The sequence below is a fragment of the Xiphias gladius genome, chromosome 2 (genome assembly GCF_016859285.1).
Source record: "Xiphias gladius isolate SHS-SW01 ecotype Sanya breed wild chromosome 2, ASM1685928v1, whole genome shotgun sequence".
Classification (NCBI taxonomy): domain Eukaryota; kingdom Metazoa; phylum Chordata; class Actinopteri; order Istiophoriformes; family Xiphiidae; genus Xiphias; species Xiphias gladius.
In genome coordinates, this window is record NC_053401.1 from 3603632 (window position 1) to 3627451 (window position 23820).

The 23820-nt window shown below is 41.0% G+C and overlaps 1 long non-coding RNA gene across 3 annotated transcripts in view; it reads right to left on the reverse strand.

Annotated features, from left to right (window-relative positions):
• The window catches only part of LOC120802114, a 230059-nt gene extending 207083 nt beyond the window's left edge, over nucleotides 1-22976 (reverse strand). For all 3 annotated transcript variants that reach the window (XR_005709189.1, XR_005709192.1, XR_005709187.1), the window contains exon 1: nucleotides 22675-22976. This is a non-coding gene — a long non-coding RNA (uncharacterized LOC120802114). The remainder of the gene's footprint in view (nucleotides 1-22674) is intronic.
• Between the last annotated feature and the right edge of the window lie 844 nt (nucleotides 22977-23820).

Sequence of the window (23820 nt, forward strand, 5' to 3'; positions counted from 1 at the left end):
CCCGTTGACATCATTTGAAGGCTTCCCCTGGTACAATGCCCCACCTGAAAATAACTCCCCCTAGCAGGCACTGGCCTACTTCCTAAAGCACTCACCTCATCTGGCAGCGAGACATAAAACCCCTGTAAGGTGCTTTTGAGAAACCCTTGCTTTATATTTAAAGCCCTTATTCGCTCAGTGTCTCGTTCTGATTTCTTCCTTCCTTCCTCCAACTCTCTCTGCTTCTGTCTACCCATGTGATAGATGAGAGTTTACGTGCACAAGCTTTTTGATTGTCTACTCTTTATCCACGGTTTCCAGCCTCGAAGGAGCACGTGGATCGATAGGATGTTTAACATACTCCGTCTGCTTTTTAAAGCCTGCAGCGAACAAGCCCCTCACCATCGACCCCTAACCCCACCCGCGGGTGTAGATCGAAGGGCCCCCCACCCCCACCCCATCACGTGACCGCCTTACACAACACTCATGGGAGGTCCTCTTCTCACCAGGCCGCCTCCCACTTCCTGCTCAGCTGCTGGTTACCAAGGTGAACCATCGCCATGGGCAACAAACCAAAAGAGGAGAAGGAGGTTCGGGAGGAGGGAGGTGAGTCGGAGAAGAGATGTGAATAGATGTGAGAAGAGGGCATGAAATCGATGAGGCCATGCAACAGCTTTGCAGCTCATGTGCCCACACACTGAGATAGAGATGCGGACTGGAACACACACACACACACGCTCACAAACACGCCAGACGCACACGCACACACAAACACGCCAGACGCACGCACGCACGCACACGCGTGCACACACACAGACACACACACACACACACACACACACGCACACACACACACACACACACACAAATGCTAAAGCAGAGACTGAGATGACCTGGCATTCACGACTGCCAACAATCTCGTCCATATCACAGGAACGAGCAAGAATGATACACACATTCCTCCCTCACAAGTTAAATGTTTCATCCATTTTTAGACTGCACAAATTAATCTTCTCCACCTCCACTGACGTGAATATAAGTTTTAACTTTAACTCTCCTATAATTAAAGAAGAGCTTTAGCGCTTCATGCAGGAGATTTGAACAGTTTAATTTTTCACAGACCCTGTGTTGCAAAAGGTCTTGTGTTTCTTTTAAATGTCATTCCGCTAAAAACAGGGTTGCATTAGGCAGCAGCAGGACTAGTGATATTTAACAGGGAGAGAAATTAGAGAGGCTGTGAGAACACTCTGCTTGTCAACCTCACAGCCGCGGATATATTTATAGAGACATCTATGGTAATAGTTAATACCTGACTGAATTAAAATGTGTCTCACAGATACAAAGTCACTAAACGGGTTCCTGAGGAATAATTTCATCAAGAGTTTCGACGTGGAATAACAAGTCAAGAATTATTGCGTACCCCAGATTTAAAAAAAACAGTAAGTACTTTCTTAAAGTCTTTTTTTGAACATCATTACTAAAACAACAGTGCCAGCTATTCTCATTTTATATGACAATTCTAACTCAGACAGAATCCGTTTTCAGTATTTTTCCCCAGAACTGTATGGTTGTTGATGGCAAGGCCCCAGTCCAACAGTCTCTAGACCACTGTTTCTCGTGAAAATTTTGACTCAACACAATACAGAAAAATTCTCTGTCGAAAATCGTTCCCTCTTCACTACATAGTTCACTATATGTGACACTACAAAATGTTTTTACCAGTTTTTTAGTGATACACCCAATAGAGTGGATCATCACAGCTATTTGGAGATGCCAGCAAGTCAAAATTGACTGAAGGCTCCATACATGCTCGTCTAGATGTGATGTTCAATTTATCCAACAGTGCAGTTTGAAAGGTATTGTACAATCAATTGCCACCGACTCAACAGCCAACTATCATCATGCATTGCTCAGACCAACAAAAAAAAAAAAAAAGGTTTAGATCACTGCCAGATGAAAGGAATGATCCAAAAAGGGTCTGAAAAATTGTTTTTTTGATTTTGTTATTTGTTTTCTGACACATTTGTCAGAAAAAAAAAAAACTTATTGTCATCTCTAAGAATGCTACATGCTGTATGGCGAGTGGTTAAGTGGGTAGATAAAGGGAGAAAAATACAACCAGGGATACATTACTGCTTTTAAAGCCGCCACGTACAGACTTTGTGTAAAAACACACATATAGTGTATTCTCACACTGATGGAAGATCTGAAGCCTACACCTACTCGAAGGGACGGTTCAAAACATCAGAGAATCACAGACCGGCTGGGTGTGTTCACTTTATTCGTGTCATCGTCCATGAATTCTGGCTCCTGAAGTTCAAATGTTACAGTCTCCTGAGGCCAGCTGTACAGAAAGTACAGAGGAATTTGTTGGGTGAACAGGTTTTTCTAGTCAACAGGAAATGTGGGTTGGAACAATGAAATGGTAAACCAAGTTTGAAATTTCCACACCGGTTTCAGCGGCTCATGGAGGCGGCGGGGCTGGAGATTCAAAACAGATTTGCAGCGGAACAGAGAGGAGAGTCTGGTGGTAGGTCTTTGTCACCAGCACATTTCTCTGCAATCCACTACTACATTATAAAACTGCCCTTATGCAGGTGGTCTCAGCAGACCATCGGCACTGCTGCTCTTTCAGACATGATGTTCAGACAATGTGAAGTGGTGGAAAACTCGCCCACGTTTTGTGACTGTCTGACACCATCAATGTGACCGTCACAACCACTTCCAGCAGCAATTGGCCAGGTAAGCAAGGTGTGAAAATGGATCTGTCCCACTCCTATTGCTGCGCGTGCTCACTGTTGTCCTGCACTGCAATGGAGAGACTGTGTTTTCAGAAAAGAGACAGGAAGTGGACACGCAAAAATGGGATCCAGTTTTTAGCAACAGTCCAAACCCACAAAATCTACTGTGATAAAATCTAAAGTCAACACACACATGCAAATAAGGTAACTTTTGTGCCACCTGTAAATCAAGGTTTTAGTATCTGTAAGCTGTTTATTCATCTCTCATTCCAACAAATACTTCCGCCTTATCATTCCCCGCTTTTTTACCTAACTTGACGGTTAAAAAATATGTACATGTTGGCTGTTTTGACAGCCCCTGCCTCAAAGCCAACATGTGTATGATTTGAAGATTCAAATTTGGCACTCCCCAGTGGCAGTAGCAAAAAAGAGAGACACTATGGCAGCATGACAGCATAGACGCGCGGTTACCAGATCTGACCTGGGAAGATGAATGTGCTGAACACTGATAAAGAGATCGTCTAGTTTTTCTACAAATCAAAATCAAACTTAAAAACTACCCTAGAAAATGTTTTCAAGGAAGGATCTAAGGGCATACCAGAGGTGAATGACACACTGGACAGCAAACAATATTTATTGAAAGGCTAATGTCGGCAAATGTTTATTTTATAACGTTCTAACCTCATACTTGAAAATATTCCTTTAACGAACCACCTCCGCAAACTTCACTGAATGACAGACCACTGCGATGGCCCTCTGCTCTGTGACCGGCCTGCCAGCACAATCGACACACAGTGTTTAGAGCACCTCAGTGGCCACTCGGTGGGGGTCAGCTCTCCAGCCGCGCAGTTTCAGCTCAAGCCTCTGCTGTGCGGAGGGTAGACAAGCGCAACTGCACAAGAGCCTCCATTATGGCTCTGGCACAAGAGCCCTGCTCCATTATGGCTTTCACATAAGGGCCTTCATTTGGGCTCTTAGTCATTCTAATGAGCTGTGCTTTGCAGCTCTGCAGAGCCTCTGACTCGGTCTGTGCCGGGGCCCAATGTAACAGCTCCCACGCGACTCCAGGCAGCCCCTAATGCAGAAGAGCGCTCAATGAGGATTGTGATTTTTTTATTTCTGTAATTGTGAAGCTTCAGAGGGCTCTTAGGCAGAGATTTAATGGCGTCTAATGGAATCTCATCACAGAACAAGAGAGAAAAAAGGACAGAGCGGGAGAACATTGACTAATGTCTCTATATACTCTTGCTTTGCTTTTTGCCCTCAATTCTGTGAACGTAATTACCTTCTTGAATGATACTTTGTTTAAAATATTTTGCACATATGTTTTTGTGTGTAAATGTGCTTATTTCCGCTTGTTTTTAAGCTGACATACAGTAAATGTTTAGGATATATCCACTGGATATAACAGTATCACCTTAAAGTGTGTTTTGAGTTTTATTTTGTTGGTCTTGGAGGTTGTTTTTTCTTATGATAAATCACCCACTGGGAACCACAATTCACCCAACAGGTAATTTACCACTGCATTACTGGAAAAATAGTAAATGTGAATTTCTCTGTATCTATTCAGTCCTGTCTGCACCTTAAACTCCTGGTAGTGTTTGACTTTTGTCTTCCTCACCCCACTTTTTTCTCGTTATTTCCACCTAAAGCAACAAATGACAGCATCCCTAACTCTCTTTCACTATGAAATCCCTTTATCCCCTATGCAGCCGTCTCATATTTCTCTCGCTCTTGACCGCGCAAAACAGTCTCTCTCCCTTTTGTCTCCCAGCTGGTTCAGGTTAAAGCCTCCCACTCGCATCTTAAAATTTGCCTCTGTGGTACAGTTAAAAATGACAAGTTACTGCAGTGTCAGCAGTCATGGTTAAATGCCAGGCTGCATTCTTGTAGAGCAAATACACAAGCAGGACACCATGCATCCAGACAGTTGTTGCTCACCTTGTAGCACTCTTAAGTGACGCATCTTAATAACAGTATGCATAGTCCAAAGAGCAGCATCATCATCTGAAGGTACAGAAAGAGCACAGAATCTATGTAAAGCATAATTGAGTAGTCCGCTGCCACGTAAGCCTTTGGAAGAGGATACAAATAAAGTATAGGAAGTGCAAAGCTTGAGAAATTCATTCTGCTGCAAGAAAAATGTCCTCTCTCTGTTGTCATGTACAGAATGAATTTGGCTCATGAAAGCAATTTTATCATAGTAGTAATAGCAGTAGTAATATGATCTTCATGAATCTGAAACTTTGCTCACCCAAGTACCAAACGGCATATCAGTCTGACCATGAACTCTCTCTGCTTACAGATTCATGCTCTTGTGACCTATTCTTACTTGATGCTTCAGTTGAAATAGACTGGGCTGATGTTGGCCGTGCCACTGAAACACAACTGAAAAGGTCTCTCAGATCTCTATTGGTGAGTTAGAGCCATCATCCACTAATGTCTGGCATCCTTATTTCTCTGAGCTGCAGAACAAAAGTGAAAATGCTGAGTCTCCCTCTGAGTCACGTGTACACACAACTAACCATTATCCGCTCCCTCCTGTGCAGCATCTCTGCATTCGTCTTACTATCATCTCCGTATAGATGCAAATTCTTTGTTATTTACAGGGGGGGATTAGTTCATCATGGATATTAGCAGAAATGCAGTTATTTTTTATGCAGCCATATGGAAAATATCTGTGTGACTTTAAAGACTATAACACATGCAGTACAGTACATTAGGTTGACTTACAATAGAGCAGCAGCAGAATGCATTCAGCGGTAGGCTTTTAATGATTAAAGACAGTATACCATTTTCACCTCCTAAAACGGTACACTCGTGTTCTACAAACAGATGCATCCACGAGGAAATCTAAACAAGATGTGTGTTTACTGCAATGCACTGAGGTATGCTGCATTTGACAGAGAGGAGAGCGCGGAGAGAGGGATATATAGAAGAGAAAGAAGACATCGAGAGAGATCAAAGGTTGACACACTGACAGTTGTCTTTGATTCACCTGTAAGCCTTCCTAAGCATGCACATGCGCTCAGGAATGCATGCAGGCAACACACACTTACACACAAACACACACACACACAACAGGGTTGACAGCACGGAGAACCAAATTTACATTAATAAGACTTCTTGTTTTTCCCTCACTTAGACAAGAGATATTTGAAGCATTTATTAAATTATTAATCTTTTTATTTATTCATTTAGTCAGTCAGTCAGTCATGTTTTTTTCATGGCTGAGAAGCTCAGTGTAATTTCATTGAGCTACCAGATGGCTGAGGGTTTAATTAACAACTTCAAAAGCAATAACTGGAGAGCTGGCCAAATACATAGACACACACACCAACATGCACACACTATTAGCTGCCTATGAAAAAGTCCTGTGCAAGCACAAATGCATATCATCCCCACTTGCTTATTAATTTATACTGCACAGAAATCAAACAGAAAAGTGGCCATTGTACTCTCAGTGTGTTTATATACAGTTCTTTCTCCTCATTATGGAGCCTGCTCCCCAAGCTCCCCAGACTGTCTGTGAAGGCGATAGTTGGAGTGGAGGGGAGGTGCTGTGGATGGGCTCTGGGCTCCCAGACTGTAAGTCACACCCTGCTGATTGGATCTTACTGGCCTCTCGGGGACAATAAAAACATCCCGTCTTCTCTACACCCCCCCCTCCGCTTTACTGGCAACCACAGCCATTATTCCACTATAATGACATTATTTTGATTGGCGAAGCAACAGTGGGCCTCCATCTGCTCGCGTTAGGCACAGTAATCAGACAGCGCTGGGTTATGTTAATATGACTGGCACAGGGCAAAGCGCCTTTAACCCAGCCTGGGGGTCAGACGGCCTCTGCAGTTTCTGGCTATTTTCTTTAGACAAAACAAGGACAATCCACAGATAGTTCCAGGATGTTGGCCTCTTTTTGTACTGAGTCCATTCCCTGACGTCACTGGCCAGAAACAGAAGCCAAAATGAACAGAAAGTGATTCTCAAGAACAGCTGACATCAGTTCAATAAAGCCTATAGTTTGGCAGCATTCCTGCATCGAGTATCATTTGCCACCTAATTCTTATTTTGGCCATGTGAAGCTGGCAAAGCTATCACGATTTGGTCCTACATAAAACATTTAAAAAAAGCCAATGGAGGGTACAGAATTTGAGCAGAGCAGGAACACTGCTCCTGAATGATTCTCTTTTTATTCTTACGGCCTCGAAATAGCTCCTAAGTAACAAAGAGTATGCAGTGGTTTGCAAAAACTGCTCTAGGCAAAAATAAGGGCCTGTTTGAGTGCATGATTAGGTACATGTTTATTTCAAGGTCACATCTGAACTAAATAGAGGAGCAGTGGGGTCATTCATAAGGCCAACTGAGACCACTTGAAGAGTAACTCAACATTAGTTCTTATGTGGAGAATAAGCACTGATGCTCTGTTCTCTACGGACTGAAAGGTACAAGACCGTTGCACTTTTGACCACACTCATCACATGTAGGTATGGTTAGGGGTGGACTGTTGTACATGTAACCACCCCCAACCACCATGTGGATTTGCAAGACAGTGCAATGTTATGTGTTTTACTGTACAGGGTGTGTAAAGACCATGTAGTCACGACCAGTTGGAAGCACACAAAAAAAAAAAAATTAAAAAAAAAAAAAGGTTATTTGCATGGCTGATTTCACGATTCCTGTCTCGGCCCTGTTTGTTTTGGCCATTCTGCCTCTGTCTCCTGCCGTTCTCCATCCACCCAACAGATGCCCTCAGTTTTTCCTCACAGCTCCGTGTTTCCTGACTTCCAAGTCCACCTGCCCTGCAGTAATTCCTGATTTTCCCTGTCCACTTATAACGGTTTCCAGTTTCCCGGTTTTAGTCAGTGCCCCCCTGCACCCTGTTCCTGTTGTGTCCTGTACCCGTGTACCTGTGCCTTGCTGCAGCCTGCCTTTGCACCCACCCTCCTCAATTTCAAGTTACCCTGTTGTTCCTCCTACTCCAGTTTCTGTCCCATTGTGGGCATTATTCCTCCTGTTGGGGAAAAAAAAAAAAAAAAATTAAGAATGGATTGGCTTCATTGGTTGCTTTGTTGATGATTGAGGCTCTTCAAAGCAAACAAAGGGCAGCATTGGGTCAAATCATAGTGTGGACTTGAGTTGATAAGAGCCCAACTTGGACCACTTAAGTACCAGAGCAAGACTTGGTTTGGTTTTACAGGAGCATAAAAAATATCCCATCAGGAGACACACATATCCTGGTGTCAATAATGAAAAAAAAAATGTAACTGTGGTACTCAGCAAGTGGAAAAAAGGGGAGTTGTCCTCTCCTACCCTTCATGTGCACCCCTGTAAGTGTGTTCAGATTTGAAAAAATACCCCAAACCAAACTGGACGAAGACACGGTCAATGCCACAACTTGACATACTGATGCCCACATTAAACAAGTAAAAGAGAGTGCATTAATGATAATAGTGGCGGAAGAGGCTCAGCCATTTTATAAGTTTGCCAAAACAAAGGGACATCTAAAAAGTTTGTTAGCCCAAAATTTGCAACAACCTCCAGTCAGCATTTGTTCGCAACATTAGATCAAGTCAAAAGGGTATTCAGACAGTTGGCTCATTTAAATCTCCCCCAAAAAGTTATCTTACTTGTTTCTACTCTTACTATAGGTCAGGAACCCAAATGGCTTGAATGCGTTTGATTTCAAAAAGAATTAGTTTAGGTCTCCATTGACTTTCGACTGCTGCCAACAAATTCTATCAGCATTATCTATCGCCAGCCAGTTTCTTAAGTAAAACACATTAAAAAAAATCTCTTTAGATGTTATGAAGGAACTCCTGATTAATAACAAATATAGCAGCTTATGAAAGTCTGAGTTTGCCCTTTGGATTAGTGAGTGTATTTGTGTGTGAGTGCTCATACAGCCACTGTGCTTACAGTGCATAGATAGCATACATTTTTCTTCAATGTCATCCATTGTTTGCAGAGTAAACAGGACAATGAAGATCTTCAGAAGACCTCCAGATCAATGTCCTTCCTGCTGAAAATGTCAGTCCAGTCTGTTCATTAATCTTTTGCCACCAAACAAAACAAAGAGCTTTGCTAGATATTGGACCATACACCATAGCTTTGATGAATAACCCCCCTTTGCTCGCAACAAAGAGATATAGCTTACTGTACAATTTTGCCACCTAACCAAGATTCCTCTGCGCCTACCTTTACTCTCACACTAAGAGGTATGTGGAACAAGCCACGCAAGAGGTTTCCAGGGTCTATTTGTGTTGTGGCCATAAAGAAGGTCCACAGGTTTTCATATCATTTGCAATTTATCAAACTATATTTTAAAATAAATATATATATATATATATATATATATATTATATATATATATATATATATATATATATATATATATATATATTTATTTTATTTTTTTTACCACCAACTCAGCTCAGCCGTATCACGTAGATCCTTTTTGTCCCATTTTCGCAGAACGGACAGAAAAAAGAAACATGGGACTTCATTTTAAACAAATGGCCAGTGCTTTCGCCTAACTGGTGAGGACAGTCTTTTGGTTAGCAGTCTATTAAAGCACAAAAAAAAACCCTTTGGGATAACTGATTCTCAACATCTTAACACAGCCCAGTGTTTGAAAGCAGAAACTTTCACTAAAGGCACTGCTGCATCACAGAAACACAAATTTTTCATACAAATCAAATTATCAGACCCTTTACTTTAGGTTATGTTTCTGTATGGATTTGCACCCATTATGTGTCATATATTTAAACGGGAGGTGCACAAAACCTATTCTCCAAATACAGCTCTATATGGGCTCAACACAACAGTTGCTGTGAAAAGAAGCCCATCTTCCTCCAGTGAAGACTCTGCTAAATGTCACATGTGCCAATGTTAAAGAAAGCAATTAGCCACTGTTGGCACGTCCTGGTCTGTGGATGAGTAATGGCTGGCAGGGCAGGAGTGTCTAGCCCTGATAAATTCTACTGTCCCCCTGCCTTATTAGTACAATGGCTAACTGGGAAGGGGGGGAGGGCTGCAAGCTAAGGTGATAGACCATAGGGGGTGTCAAAGATAAAACCAGATTGACAGCAGAGCGTGGTGGCTAAATGCTAATGTACAGAGTGACATTTCCGACGCCGGCCTGGGTTAGCTTAGATGCTGCTGGCATGCTGACAGACAGAGCTGTGGAGATGGGAGGGGGGGTACCCAAAATACCAGTGGACCGACTCTTTCTTCTTCCTCATCCCTTCTTCATTCTTCAAAATTAAAAGAAGGTGAAGGTGGAGGAGAGGGTTGAGATGTTGTCACGAGGTTTTTATCACAAGTTAGCAGCCTAAGCTAATAGCAGGTGCTTCAGTCACTGATAAAGAGCGCGACAGGTAAAGATGGCACCATAAGGAGACCAAAGGGAGACAAGAGCAGAGAAGAGGAGAAGACAACACTGATATTTAGCCAGAGAAAAGCCCCTGCTTTGCCTTTCCATCAGCCACCTGGGGAGTTTAGCCTGAGTCCGATACTTTGTCCACTAAATCCCCAAGTGCTGCTTTTGTTGATAAACGCTCTGCTTCCTCTCTTTCTCCCCCCGTTAGGATGATTTCTATCTCTACCCTCAATTTCCAGGAGTTGCCAGACCATTACACACAGGAGAAAAACTTCGGCGACTTTTTTGGCTTTTGGTTGGTAGTGGAACGCCTGTCGAGGCGGAGCAACATCTCATCTTTCTGGGTGGTCGGACGTGATCGTGTGTTGAAGCTGTGTGTCTAATTGGTGGTATTTTTAACATTGAGTGGTGCATCAGCCAAAGAAACTTCCGGTGTTATGAACGCCACCTTTAATGGAATCTAATTAGTGGACGGGTGTGCTAACAGAAAGTCAGTGAGCAGAACAAGCATGCGTGTGTGCGTGTGTGTGTGTGTGTGTGTGCTCCTTATCTGATTGCTCACTGAACAGTTCTGACACCTAATGCATTGTGACAGAATGTGTGTGTGTTCACATGCATGTATGTCTATAAGAACAAGCAACACAGAACAGAACTTTCTCAGAGGTTGCTGGACTGTACATATTAAATAGAGGACATATCAGAAGAGGAATTTTATACTTAATTAGGGCTGAAACTAACAACATCTTCAATATAGATTGATCATTCTAGTGTTCACATTTAATGAATTCTGTAGTCTATGAATTATCAGAAAATAGTAAAAATGCCCGTCTCACACCCCAGAGCTCATGATGACATCTTCAAAATTGCTTGTTTACTCTACCAATAGTCCTAAACCCAAATATTTTCTGTTTACAATATTATAAATCTTAATGGTGTTCAGTTAGCAATGATAAATGAACCCTGTGTAAAGCGACCAGTTCCTGCACTCGAGAATCTGGATTCAGAGAATGTTTGGCATTTTTGCTTGATAAATGACAACTAACCGAAGATTAAAATAGTTTTTTGATTGATCTTTAGTTGATTGGCTAATTATCCATCCTGGCTCCAGACACCTTAGATTTTTGCGGTGATTCAAAAAGGTCAAGTGTTCTGCTCACTGACAATTTTTTTTCCGCTTTGAAAAACAACCCAGCCAATCAGAGCTCTGTAGGCGGGTCCAGGAATAAGGACATCAAATCTATGCAACAAGCATAGATGAGAACAATGCAGCCATGCAGCTTGTTGTAAGTCCACCTACAGAAATAACAACTGTTCAACTGGCACATTTCTTCGAATTGACGTACACAAATGTTAAAAGAACCTCTCCAGACATGTTGTAAGACATGTAAAAATACTCTGCTAGGAATAACTTGTGTTTGATACGGTTTTACCACAAAGAAGTTCAGTTAAGAGTTAAAAATTCTTACAATTGCTTCTATTCCTTCTCCCTCATTGAAAAATCCTGAATCTAAGAATTAAAAATGTTCAAATACAGAAGATGTCTTCTTCTTCACTGAAAAGCCCAGTCTCAGTGTTTTTGTGAACATGGAGGCCTGAAGATTCCACAGTACACATTACATTATAGTTGCATACTGGACCACGGGATCAAGCTTCAAAGAAAAACTTTCATCTGAGTTTCCAGTGATCTCAGCATCTCCAGCTCAAATATCTCCAAGCAAAGAACACTAGTTTTGGGGGGACACTAGGCTGGAGGGACTAGGCTTTTCACTTTACACGAAAAGGGGGTACTTGGCTGCTATACCGTCAGCAACTGATTGCTGAAGATAAAAAAAAACAGCTGAACTGAAACATGAAGATAGAAGATACAGTAAACAGAAAAACAAAACACAAAGAAAAAATGAATAGTTCAAAACAAATAAAATTTGTTTTTTTTTTTTTTTTTTTTGTTTTTTTTTTTTTTTTTTTGTTTTGTTTTGTTAGAAAACTCTTTTTGAAAGGAAACTGAAAAAAAAATCTGAAAAAAAGAATGAAATGCAGTTCAAGTGAATGACCTGAACACCAACACAAAGCAAAACAACAACAACCGCCAACTTGTTAGGCCAAAATAAACAAAAATATCTTCTTGCAACTACTGCTTTATTACTCGCTTGCAATCTTTTGCGCGCATCTTGCTGTCACCTGAAAAGGGTATGACTGAAGATAAAGTAAACTTTAAGACGACTGAAACAGAGAATTAAAAAGATAAAGTAAAACGCGGACATTTTGATGAAGATCGATGAAATGAAAAAAAATGAATTTTTTTGTTTAATTTTTTTGTTTAACTAAACTTTTTTTTTTGTTTTGTTTTGTTTTTTTTAAAACACACCTTTGAATTTATCAGGAAACTGAATGAAAGTCAGTTAATCACTGCTGGAAAATAAAAGTCAGTTCAAGTAACGCCAACAACAGCTGCAAGAACGGCCTGCAAACACACACACACACACACGCACGCACACACACACACACACAAACACACACACACGCACAAACAAACACACAGATTACAGTATTGTTTTTGGAATTAGACGGAGACAGATTCAAGAGAGATTAGTCTTCTCAGGCGACATAATCAGATTTAGTTTTTGGCCCTGAGCATCCTCTGGAGCAGCGCTGATCTGATCTGATCCCATCGTTGAACACAACAGCAAAAACCCAGACTTAACCCTGCCCTGCTCCATCCTACCTTCCTCTCCTCTTCTTTCCACCCTTCCACAACTCCATTTTTCCATTCTTTCTCTCTAACATCAAACTTATTAAACTACCTCATTTATTTTGGTGCTCTGCAGTCCGCCTCTCTCTTCTTTGCTCTGCACATTTTTTTCTAAACAAGTTATTTTTTTCTCATTACAGCCTTCTAGAGGCATGAAAGTTAGTCTAACACGAACATTAAAGACTATTGTGTTTATTTGTGTATTCGCTGTGTTAAAAATGCCAACTAGTTGGCCAGTAATGTCTGTTTTCATGATGAACCTTCCCATGGAGTTTACACCACACACAGAGTTCATTACAACAGATCAGTGAAGAAAGAAAAAGAATAGGATGGACAAAAACACACATACATACACACCCCCACAGATATGTATAATGGGTCTTTCTTTTATGATGAGCAGCTTTAATTAAAAATGGCATTCTGTGTAACACGGCTGGGCAGAGGGAGGGGAAGGAGGAGGGAAGGGAGAGATGGGAGATGGACGGAGAAGGGGGGCAGGGAGGGAAGGGGGTCTGGTCTGGTCCTCTCTTTAATGAGGATCCTAATCAACCCAGCGGAGGCTGCCCTGAGACCCCCCAGGTTCATTAGACCAGAAAAACCAGACTGCCATTAAAGGAGGAGAAGGAGGGAGGGCTGGGACCGAGCCGTAGAAAGAAAGAGAAAGAGGGAAAAGTTTTTACCGACTGATGAAGCAGAAGAAGAAGTGTTAGAGGGGAGGAAGAGAAAGGCAAAAAAGCGAAAGGAAAATCCAGGAAAAGACAGAAAGGGGAGGTGGAGATGGGAGGATGGCCAGTGGAGATAACACCGTGGGTCATTGGGCGAGTCACGGCTGCCATCGATCCCCTGATTGGCTGTCTGACGGTTTCAGCACAGCTGCCAAACCCTTTAACACGGGGTGTCTCCTACTGTGTGCGTGTTTGTGGGTGTTTTTGTGCTAGTGTGTGTGTGTGTGCGTCAAAATGAGTACTATCTGTGCCATATGTAGTCCATGGCTTTGCCACCAGAACTGATGTGTGTCCAGCTTCCTCAGCAGGCTGATAAGAGCAACTTACAGCTGCACTGATAAAAAACACGCAAACCATCATTTTCCCAGCCAGTGAGACAAAACCTGGAGGTCTGTGTGTGCAAGTGTATGTGCGCTGAGAGTAACGTTTAGCGACGTGTGCACACTGTGAGGTGAGAGTGTTACAAAGTGCTATACTGGCCCTCAGCCCTGCCTTTACTGTCCTCTCACATTGATTGGACAGCAGGACAAGGAACACGCATGGCTACCAGCAGCCCACTCAAGTCTTCTCCTCCCTCTAAATGCCAAGACACAGTACATGTGTGCATGTACGGGTCAGTATTACTTTTGTCTGACAAAATACTTGTGGATTCTGCTCATCAAAAACAACCATTTGTGTTGTTTAAAAAGGACCGACAGCGGTACTTTTTATTCTTTATCTGTGATTTCGATAAATACGGTTAAGACAAAACGTTTGGCTGAAATAACAGATTTCTTTCGGCATTTTCATTTTTTTTTTTTTTTTAGCTCTCCTTGCCACTAGAGGACCCTGTTTATTGTAAGGTGCCATCAGCTGTGCCCCTTGCAAGTTTGTGATGCACGAGGACAGAGAATCCAGGTTTTTATTTGAGGACCACTAACAAACAAAAACCATTGTGCCTTTTATCACTTAAAACTACTCAGTAGATTTTACTTGACGTGGCTCAGGACTACAAACGACTCGATACACCAAAATAGAATAAAAAATATGAACCAGTATCACGGTTAAAAAGAAAGCACAGTCAACACAAAAGAAACAAATATTTAAACTCTACACATAAATCTAGTCACCATAAAGATTTAAGGATGTTTAGATATGTTTTGGGCTGGAAGCACATATCCAGATTCGAGGTCTGCAAATTTAGCTCTTTACATCAGTGTTGTGTACATGATCATTTTAAAGGTCGTGAAGAAAAACAGGAACTAGGGTTTAAAGCTAAAAAAAAAATAGACCGTGGGAAATATTCATCGAGCAAGGTTGCAACACAAAAAGCACCTGTAACCGCACAGGTTTCAGCTCTTTGGATTTGGACTTTGCACTTTCAGCCAGCCTGAGAGCAACACTTGCATCCAAGGGTGCTTCTTGGCCTCATATTTCTTCAACACCATAACCATGTCCAACAACTCTCAGTAGATGCTGCCATTACATATCAGATCCTCCTCTGTGTTTAAAATCTGAATGTGGGTTATTTGATAATTTGGCCTTTTCTGAATGTAAACTGGTCTAAATGCAGGAGAAACTCCAAAGATTATTTTGTGTTTTGCTCAGGGCTACAGCTTTTGTGCTCCTTTCACTAGGTTACACATCTTTGTGTTTGGGTCTTTGATACAAGGGCTCTCTAAATTTAAATGGCAGTGTTGCCAGATTTTAGATTTCTGTGACACTCAAACATACTATTTCATTGAAACTATACCTCTTAGCGTTTGATTCAATCTGCGCTATTTTTTAAGGCTCTAATTTTGGGATCTTTAGCAACGACTGTTGTAAGAGTCTGTCTTTCCCTGCTGGAGAGGTTTGACTTGTTGCGCTGTTACTTTTGCGAGTACAGTTTGCCTGTGTAGGGAATATGCTGTCAATTTTTTTTTTTTTTTAATTCTGGTCCCCCGTCTTCACATTAATAATAATGCAGTTTTTATGACAGGTAATTCTACAACTTGAGCACCAGCAATTGCACCTTTTGAAACTGCAGGATGCTTCGTGATGCTTTCAAAAGTCATACACTAACAACAGTGATGTTTTCCGCATCTCCTTCATATAGTTAAATGCCCTATGCCTCAAAATGACTCCTGCGGAGCAGCTTTTATTATTTTTGATATTTGTTACTTCCGATGTTTCTGCTGGCGCTTCCAATTTTTTGCCCGTATTGGTTTCGGTGCAAAAACTTTACTTAAAATTTACAATCTGAAATCTTTAATAGAGACAATAAATATGTTAAAACAGGTAAATGGGTGAAACACATACAACCAATCAGGATTATACCTGTGAAACAGTAAAAAAAGAATGAACAGAACAAACGTGTAATTATTCAAGTTGGCCGTGGAGACAAAGACTAGGGCAAAGTCAAACACAGAGTACTGATCTATATATGCATGGAGAGCCTGTAAAAAAGTCACCAAACGCAAACTATCCACCTGTCCTGCCCACAGCTACGATACTGTGACTACTCCAAAAAGATTTCCGTGCCAGACGACAAACATTCATTATGCTAGAGACAAACAATTCAAATTCTCCTCATCTAAATAGGCATTACAGCTTAGAGGAGTAAACAGGATTCACAAAGGAGCTTAAGTCTTTAGGATGCCGTTGTGCTTTTCTTGGCTTTGAGGATATTGAGGCCCCTCTCTGTGCTAAAATCGCTCCCTGGGTCGTATGTATCTCACTGTATTAGAATAATCACCTGTTTTGTTTAACTAAATTATGGAAAACAGTACTGCATTATCACTGAGCAAACAACTATTTTTAATCCCGAATGTGTAACTCGATTAAATGCAATTTAATGGCACCCTTTCTGACAATGTGGGCGCAGCTAAATCGATACATACTTTACACAAAAGTTTGCTGCTTAATAAAATTTGTGCATTTAATAAGCAAATTATTCTAATCATAAACCTCTTGCCAAAGCAATTAGTGATAAATTATAATCTTATGATAAATTATCTTGTGTTGACAGCCTGGGGGAACGCTGCACTCAAACATTAATTATTCATTGAGTAATTAAGTTCATAGGTGTTTCTCCCTCCCTTTTCTCTCCTGCTCTCTCCCTTCCTTTTCTTTCTGGGACATGTAAGTTGAATGTCCAGTAGTTTAGTCATGCACACTTTCCATTACACCAGTTTGCGACAATCTCAGCACACCACAAAGTCTAGTTTAACCAGCGCCTGTAAACCTGCTGATCTGTAGAATTTCCTTTGACCACCTCAACCCGCCAATAACTTCTAATGCTTGATCCAAAATAAGGAAACATTTAAATACTGAATAGATGCTTAAAAGACAACTCGCATCAACACTGACAACTCATCAGGGCCATAGCTGCCACTGCAGACACTGATGACATGTCTTCATTATTGTTTCTGGGAATTTGGGAATTTGAAGAGGCGTTTGCAGCCACATTCGACGTAGTGGGGTTTTAATTCTGATGTTCTTCGCAGTCACTATCCTTAAATGTGTAAGTAGGTTAAAATAAAGTAACAGGATTTAGTATTACTGCACCGGAATTATCTTCCTGGCAGCGTGGAGAATTCTTTGAAACAAAATTGAATCCATCACATATGGGATAAAATTAGGGAAAAAAAAAAATGCAACGGGGCAATTCATTGAATTAGGGTTGCAAACTTGCAACTGACCATGATTTGACAATGTCAAAAAAGTTTGAAATGCCGACCACAATTTTCCAGATCCCAAAGCATTTTTGAAGTTTTGGGTTTTTTTTTTTTTTTGGTGTAATCATCAGTCCAAAAGCCAAGATATTTAATTTTGATTATATAAGACATAGAAAAGCAACAAATCCTCGTTGAAGAAGCATCAGCCAGCAAATGTTTGGCATTCTTGCTTTAAAAAAAAGTAAATATAAACATGGAAAAATACTTTTACAGAGGTTTTTTGGTATCTAGCCAAGCATTTCATGGGGGGCGGGGTTGCAATGAGGAAATTTGGACTCATGACTTCTGTATTTTTAAAAACCTGGCAACAGCCGAGAAACTCACGTCACAATAGTGCCGAAATGGGAGTTGACACAATGTCATCCACAGCTGAAAATCTAACGGGAAAATGTATGCGTGAAAATCTAACCCAAATTTCGAGACATTTTCCAAAGATGCTTTATTACAGCGTTTTACTCGGCTTCAGTGTCAAATTGACAGGGAACATCTGCCAAAATGTTTGTTGTAAAGTATCATCTTTTCAGAGTCTTTCACCACTGACAATCAGCGTCTAATTTAGGCAGTGCAACAGAATCATACAGATTTTCCACAACCATATGCAAAACCTGCAGCAATACTCTCAGAAAAAAAAAAAAAAAAAAAGACTCTCTCATGCCTAGAAATAATTGACAATTCAAACCTTAGCTCTTCACAAGACAGACAGGTACCGATTGTGTTCTGAAAATAACCGGCCGGCCCAGATATGTCAGATGAGGTTGAAAGGACAAAGCGTGTTCGCAGGAAAACAACGCCAGCATTCATCAACTTCAATTACATGGAAGAGACATCAAACTTAGACAACAAGACGAGCGAAGCAGCTCTAGTTTTGGGATGGGGCTTTTTTTTTTTTGCTTTTTTTCTTTATTTCTTATTAACGTTTTTTTTCCATCTCACTGGAAGAGAGAGCAAAAACAAACCAATAACAAAGAATGAAGACATGAGGAAAATTACAGAATTAAAGAAATAATGAGCTCCACTGTCCCCCTTTGTTTTTCGCTCACAGCTTTGCTCCAGATTCTGTCTCTCTCCTGCTCTCTCTGTATGATGGAGTGGCATGCTGCTGCCATCTAAAGGTATAAGACAACTTTACTAAAGGGGCTATCCAATGTTTTGTGTGACAGAACTGTGAAACACTTCATTACAGTTTTATCCAATACATCTCTCTTCAGTCTAAGTGAAATACTTATCCTGTGTAAAATATAAATGATCAACTAATGGCTTCGAAGTGCCACTTGTCACTGAGGATTTATTGCTGGGGGGGTGAAAGGTTGAGAAAGAGGAATGTGAGGAACTTGATTAGACAACTAATGCCGCTGTGTACAGGCAGAAACACAAAGTGATGATAACAGTTTAATCCCTTGCTAGCCCTGAGCAGGTATAACAGCTGGACAAACATACGTTTAGTAATTAAACTGAGGTTGTAAGGCTTTCTGTACATGCATTGGGTGATACTCTGCATGGCATGTTGGAAGTTGCACATACCCAAAACACTGTGAGCTACAACTGTTATGTACATAATAACAATACAATCATCGTCAATGCCACATTTTCTTATCTAACATTATGAATAACAATTTATACTTGGAGAAAGTAAGCAGGTTTTTTTTTTTTTTTTTACATGTTTTTTACATTGTGAAGCTTAAGCCCTTAAACCTCAGGGGAGGTGTGCTATACCGCACAACCCTTTCTAATAAGTATTAGACGGCATTACAATTCAAAAACTTGAATAGAAAGCTTATTCACTGGCTCATAAAGCTCTTAAGATCCGTTTCATACAACCTGTCATAAATATACACATACGTTCATCACACATAGCAACAGTAAATACTGTTATCTGACCGACGGGCAGGTGTCCGTTAAGTGCTCATAACAAGTTCACAGAGAATACTTCTGATTGGCCGAGAGTATGATTTATTTTTAGATAACCACACAGCTTTGACGTGGTGGCCTCAGCTGCCTGGAGGACTACCCATTTCAGCTGTTACTAGGAGACAACTTTTCCCACTTGTTGGGAGTTGTCAGGTACAGTTCACTCCAAAATTGTCAAAGACAGTGCCAATACAGGGTTTTCACTGAAGAAATGTATTTGTCTCATATATTTGTATGAATAAACACCACGTATGTTTCGATTGCTGTCAAATGGCTGTGGTATATACGGGGTAGTCCGCTGTGATCCCTGTGGTTTTTCCAAAAAAAATAAATAAATAAATAAATAAAACAAACCCTGAGCCTATACAAGAAGTAACAATGATTATGAATCTGATCAGACTCTCTTTGCCGGTTTTCTCTCGTGACAGTTTTCGACTCTTGTCATTTCAAAACATTTTGGTCTGACGTTTCCCTTTCTACAAAATAATACACTTGACAGAGAGGTCCATTATTTTCTTACATTCGGTCATGTAATCGTGCGTTGTTACTCGCACACCAGCCCAAATCAACTCTTCTCTGCTAATTAAAAGTGGGCGAACTCTCCACCACATTTCAGAGAACATAAACGCACACCCAAACACACACACGCTCATCATGGTTTAATCAGTGCGGATGTACTGTGGAGGCCCTTTCCCCCCTCGGTGCCAGGCACTATTGTGGTGATGACTGCACTGGCATATTGATGTCAAGTCTTTATTGTGTGGGTTTACGGTGGAGAGGGAGTGTTGATTATCTTGTAACCTTACCACCCCTCTCTCAACATCTCGCTCCCTCTTAGCTAACAATGTTGATGTGTGTGTATGTGTACGTGTTTGTGTGTTTAGTCTAATGAAAGCTACAGGCCCACACCTTCCTTTTGCATGTTCACGCCAAAGCCTCAATCAGACTCTCTCATGGCTGTGTCTATGTGCGGGGTCTCTCTTATTCCTCACTTACATAAAAAAAGAGCTTTGAAGGGTGTTTGTGTTGCTCCCCCATGTCTGACTGTCACTCAGCTGCTGCCTCTGTCCTTGTTCTAAACCCAGATATTAAAGTTGCACAGCGGCAAAGATGGGGCAAGTGAAAAGAGGAGAAATTACAGAAGATCTATACAAAACAGAAAAAAGGAAAAAAAAAAAGCTGGGTGTGGGAGAGTAAAAGGAATAGTTTCTGAAAGTCAGACATCCAAACAGGCACACAGATCATAAAGACAGACTCGTGGTTAGATCTGCAGACAGCTCCCACAAACAGAATGAGATGGTAATAGAAAAGGAGAGGATGAACGAGCAGAATTTAAAGGATGAAAGGTATTTTGCTCTTCTATCAAAGTCTATTAATGCCAGCACCCCACCTTTCTGCTGTAATGCCAGTTTGTAAATTGGGTGGACCAAAAAAAAAAAAAAAAAAATAAGAGCACCCTACTATGCACTGCATTCCAACAGCATGAATAGTAGTTTTGCAAAAAACGGTTTTATTCATTTTTGTTGAGGCATGGATTCATTTTTTTTAGACTATTGTTTGTGGTGTTGTAATGGACTGCATTCTTGCTGCCGATTTCAAACCAAACCATTTATGCCAATCTGGCACAGCTGTCTCTAACTCCAAGTATTAAACATAAGCTTGGGTCAGACTGCGTGTTATCAGCACAATAGCGGCCCGATCTAATAAACATGGGGTGTTGGGAATGAAAATAAAGATCAGGTCGGCACAACGATTCTTAATTTTATCCTGCATTCCACCTGTACTCTTTCATGGCTCTTGGCTAAGTAACTGCAAGAATTTAGGACATTGTGAGTGTTTAATCTGACAGTGACATTGAGGGAAAAAAAAAAAAGTTTTGTAGTCTGAACCAACATAAGTTGACACTTTGCTTCACTTTACATAATCTTTGCTTAAGATAAATGTCACTTAATTTTATTTTATACAACTGAACACGCAGATCTTACAAGCGTAAGGCATTTGATCGGCGAGTAATGAATCAGTCCTCCAAGTTAGCATTATATTATGGGGAGTAATCATCCAATGTCCAATGAGGTTAAGAATGAAAATATCACAGTGACTAGAAAACAGTTGCATTTTCTTGTAAGATAGTGCCAATTTGTTTCATAGGTGTAGTTTTTGTTCACCAATCCTTTGCTGTAAAAAAAAAAAAATTAAAAAAAAAAAAAGTTCTGTTCATGTATGTTGGTTGGTATTGTTAAACCGCAATGCAGCCAACTTGTACCTCAAACGACAATTTTCTCAACTTCATAACGACATATAATAAGGTGGTCCAGGGGCACTACCTGTTGGAGGACTAGTGTAGACTCCCGGCCCAGTAAAACATTTTTTTCCCCCTAAGCTGAGCCCATCGGATATACAATCCTCTTGCACTGCGCCCTTTGCTTTACTTGGTAGACCCTCAGCACGAAACCACTGCCCCGTAACCATCTCTTACAAAGCATTAAACTGATAAAAGCGGCACACGGCCTGAAAGAAAGAGCTGCAAGGGCCAAGGGCAAAAATGTTTCTCCATTCAGTCCCCACCAACTCACAATATGGTCGATGCATTATGGGAGTGCGGCGTAAGTGCAGAGTTGAGATTCTGCATCCGGGTGCCGACCTCACCGCTCACCCACGGTATACATCAAGCTTGACAGAGCGGAAAATCGAGGATGGGCAATGGTAGATGTCTGTCCCTAACGCACAGAGCATTCTGGTGTGAACCCAGTGGTTGTTCCTCTGACAGACCACAGGGGGGAATACAGTATCTGGCGAGCACCTGCATCATGTCACCCATGCAGCAGACCATTATTTACCGTGAGATGCACGTAAAACCAACATAATACAACATAAAACCTTCAGGGCATCAACAGGAGGTTATGGGTACCAATGCCAGAGGCTGAGTTGTGGCTGCGGGATGAACTGGAAAACACAGGAGCTGACAGCTAAACATGGAGTTAAGGTTATGAGGAAGTGTTGCACTGGGCTGAATGTGAAAATGTCCTGTGTTTAAATAAATAAATAAATAAATAAATAAATAAATAAATTTAAAAAAAAAAAAAAAAGGCATTCATATTTTATCCATAAAGTAATATTACCTTCTTCTGGTAACCTGGGGGGGGGGCAAGAGGCAAAACATGCCGTAAACCAAGAGCATTTCACCCCTAAATAAATTCACAGCTCCAAAGTATTGTTATTAAAAGTACCAAACAGCCACCGAAAAGGAGCTCAGCAAAAGGAAAAAATGTGTGTTATTAAGATGGACTGACACTAAGTTAATAGCAAAAACAAACAAACAAACAAACAAACAAACAAACAACGGTAGCTGCTACACGTAGCAAGCTGACAGTAGCCAAAGCAGAAATTAGCCGTTTTTAGCACAGGCGGCCTCAAAGCCTGCTAATATTTCCAACCGCACAAACACCAACCGATTCGAAACCAAGACACAGACGTTAGAGAAAGCAGGACTTACCCTGGCTGAAGCGAAGAACTGGGAATAAAAAAAAAATTGGTCAGGAGTTGACGCCGGTTCCACGTAAAGTTACCCCCGACACAGGGACTCGAAACTCCCGCGTCCCGTTCGAGGTTTAGCATCTCGGGCGGCGACCTGCTAACGTTACTATCCCTCCACAAATCGAGCGGCGTGTCCGGCCTCCTGACGGACTGGCCAGCGTAGGAAATGCTGCTAGAGTACCAGCACCGCTGGGACTGTGCTCAGCAGAGCTGGCAAAACAAACAACAGAGCCCTTCCGAACTAAAGCGAAACAAAGCGAAACAAAAACAAAACAAAAAAAAAACACTGAGCACAATATGGACGTAATTAAATAAACCACCTGTTCCCAAGGGTGCGTTTCATATAAGTCACAGCGAGTACCGTCTGACGGGTAGCTCTAGCACCGCACCGGACTTCTCGGTCTTGCCTGACCCAAAGCTTGACTGTCAGATGTTAAGAAGTGTTTTTGTTTCGTTTGTTTTTTTTTCAAGTGGCGTTAAAAAGTACTTTAGGGTAAGAAAACGTTTTTTTTTTATTCATTTTTATTTTTGCTTTTTTATTCTTTGGGTAACCAAAGACATTTTATCACTCCGGAGGACAATAAAGGTTGTATGCTATTTTATTCTATAATTGTTTTAGGTAAAAAAAAAAAAAAAAGAAACAGAAAAAACATACACAAACTCAAATTAAAAGCCAGAACTACGGCTACTTTAACTGCTTCTCTCTCCTCAGCGTTTACTGGCCAGATATTGATGAAATACCTGCGAAATTGCAAAGACATGGCAGCAGCCGGGTTTTCAGAAATGCTGAGGTAATAGGTCCAAATTCCTCTTCAAAGCCCTTTCCACTGAAGAAATGTCTGTCTGGTCCTTAAACAACAATCACATCATTTCGCATTTTATTCATTTTACTTTTCAGTCATATCTCCTGTAAATAATCTTTCCCGACATCGCAGTCTAAATGTTGTCTCAAAGAGTTTCTGTGCTGCTTTCTGGGTGCCAGGTCTTCCGGTGGTCATTTTTTTACTTGTTTTAATTTATTTGGAGTTTTTTTTTTTTTGTGGGGGGGTTGTTGTTGTTGTTGTTGTTGTTGTTGGTTTGTTTTTTGCCTACACAACTGTCAAAT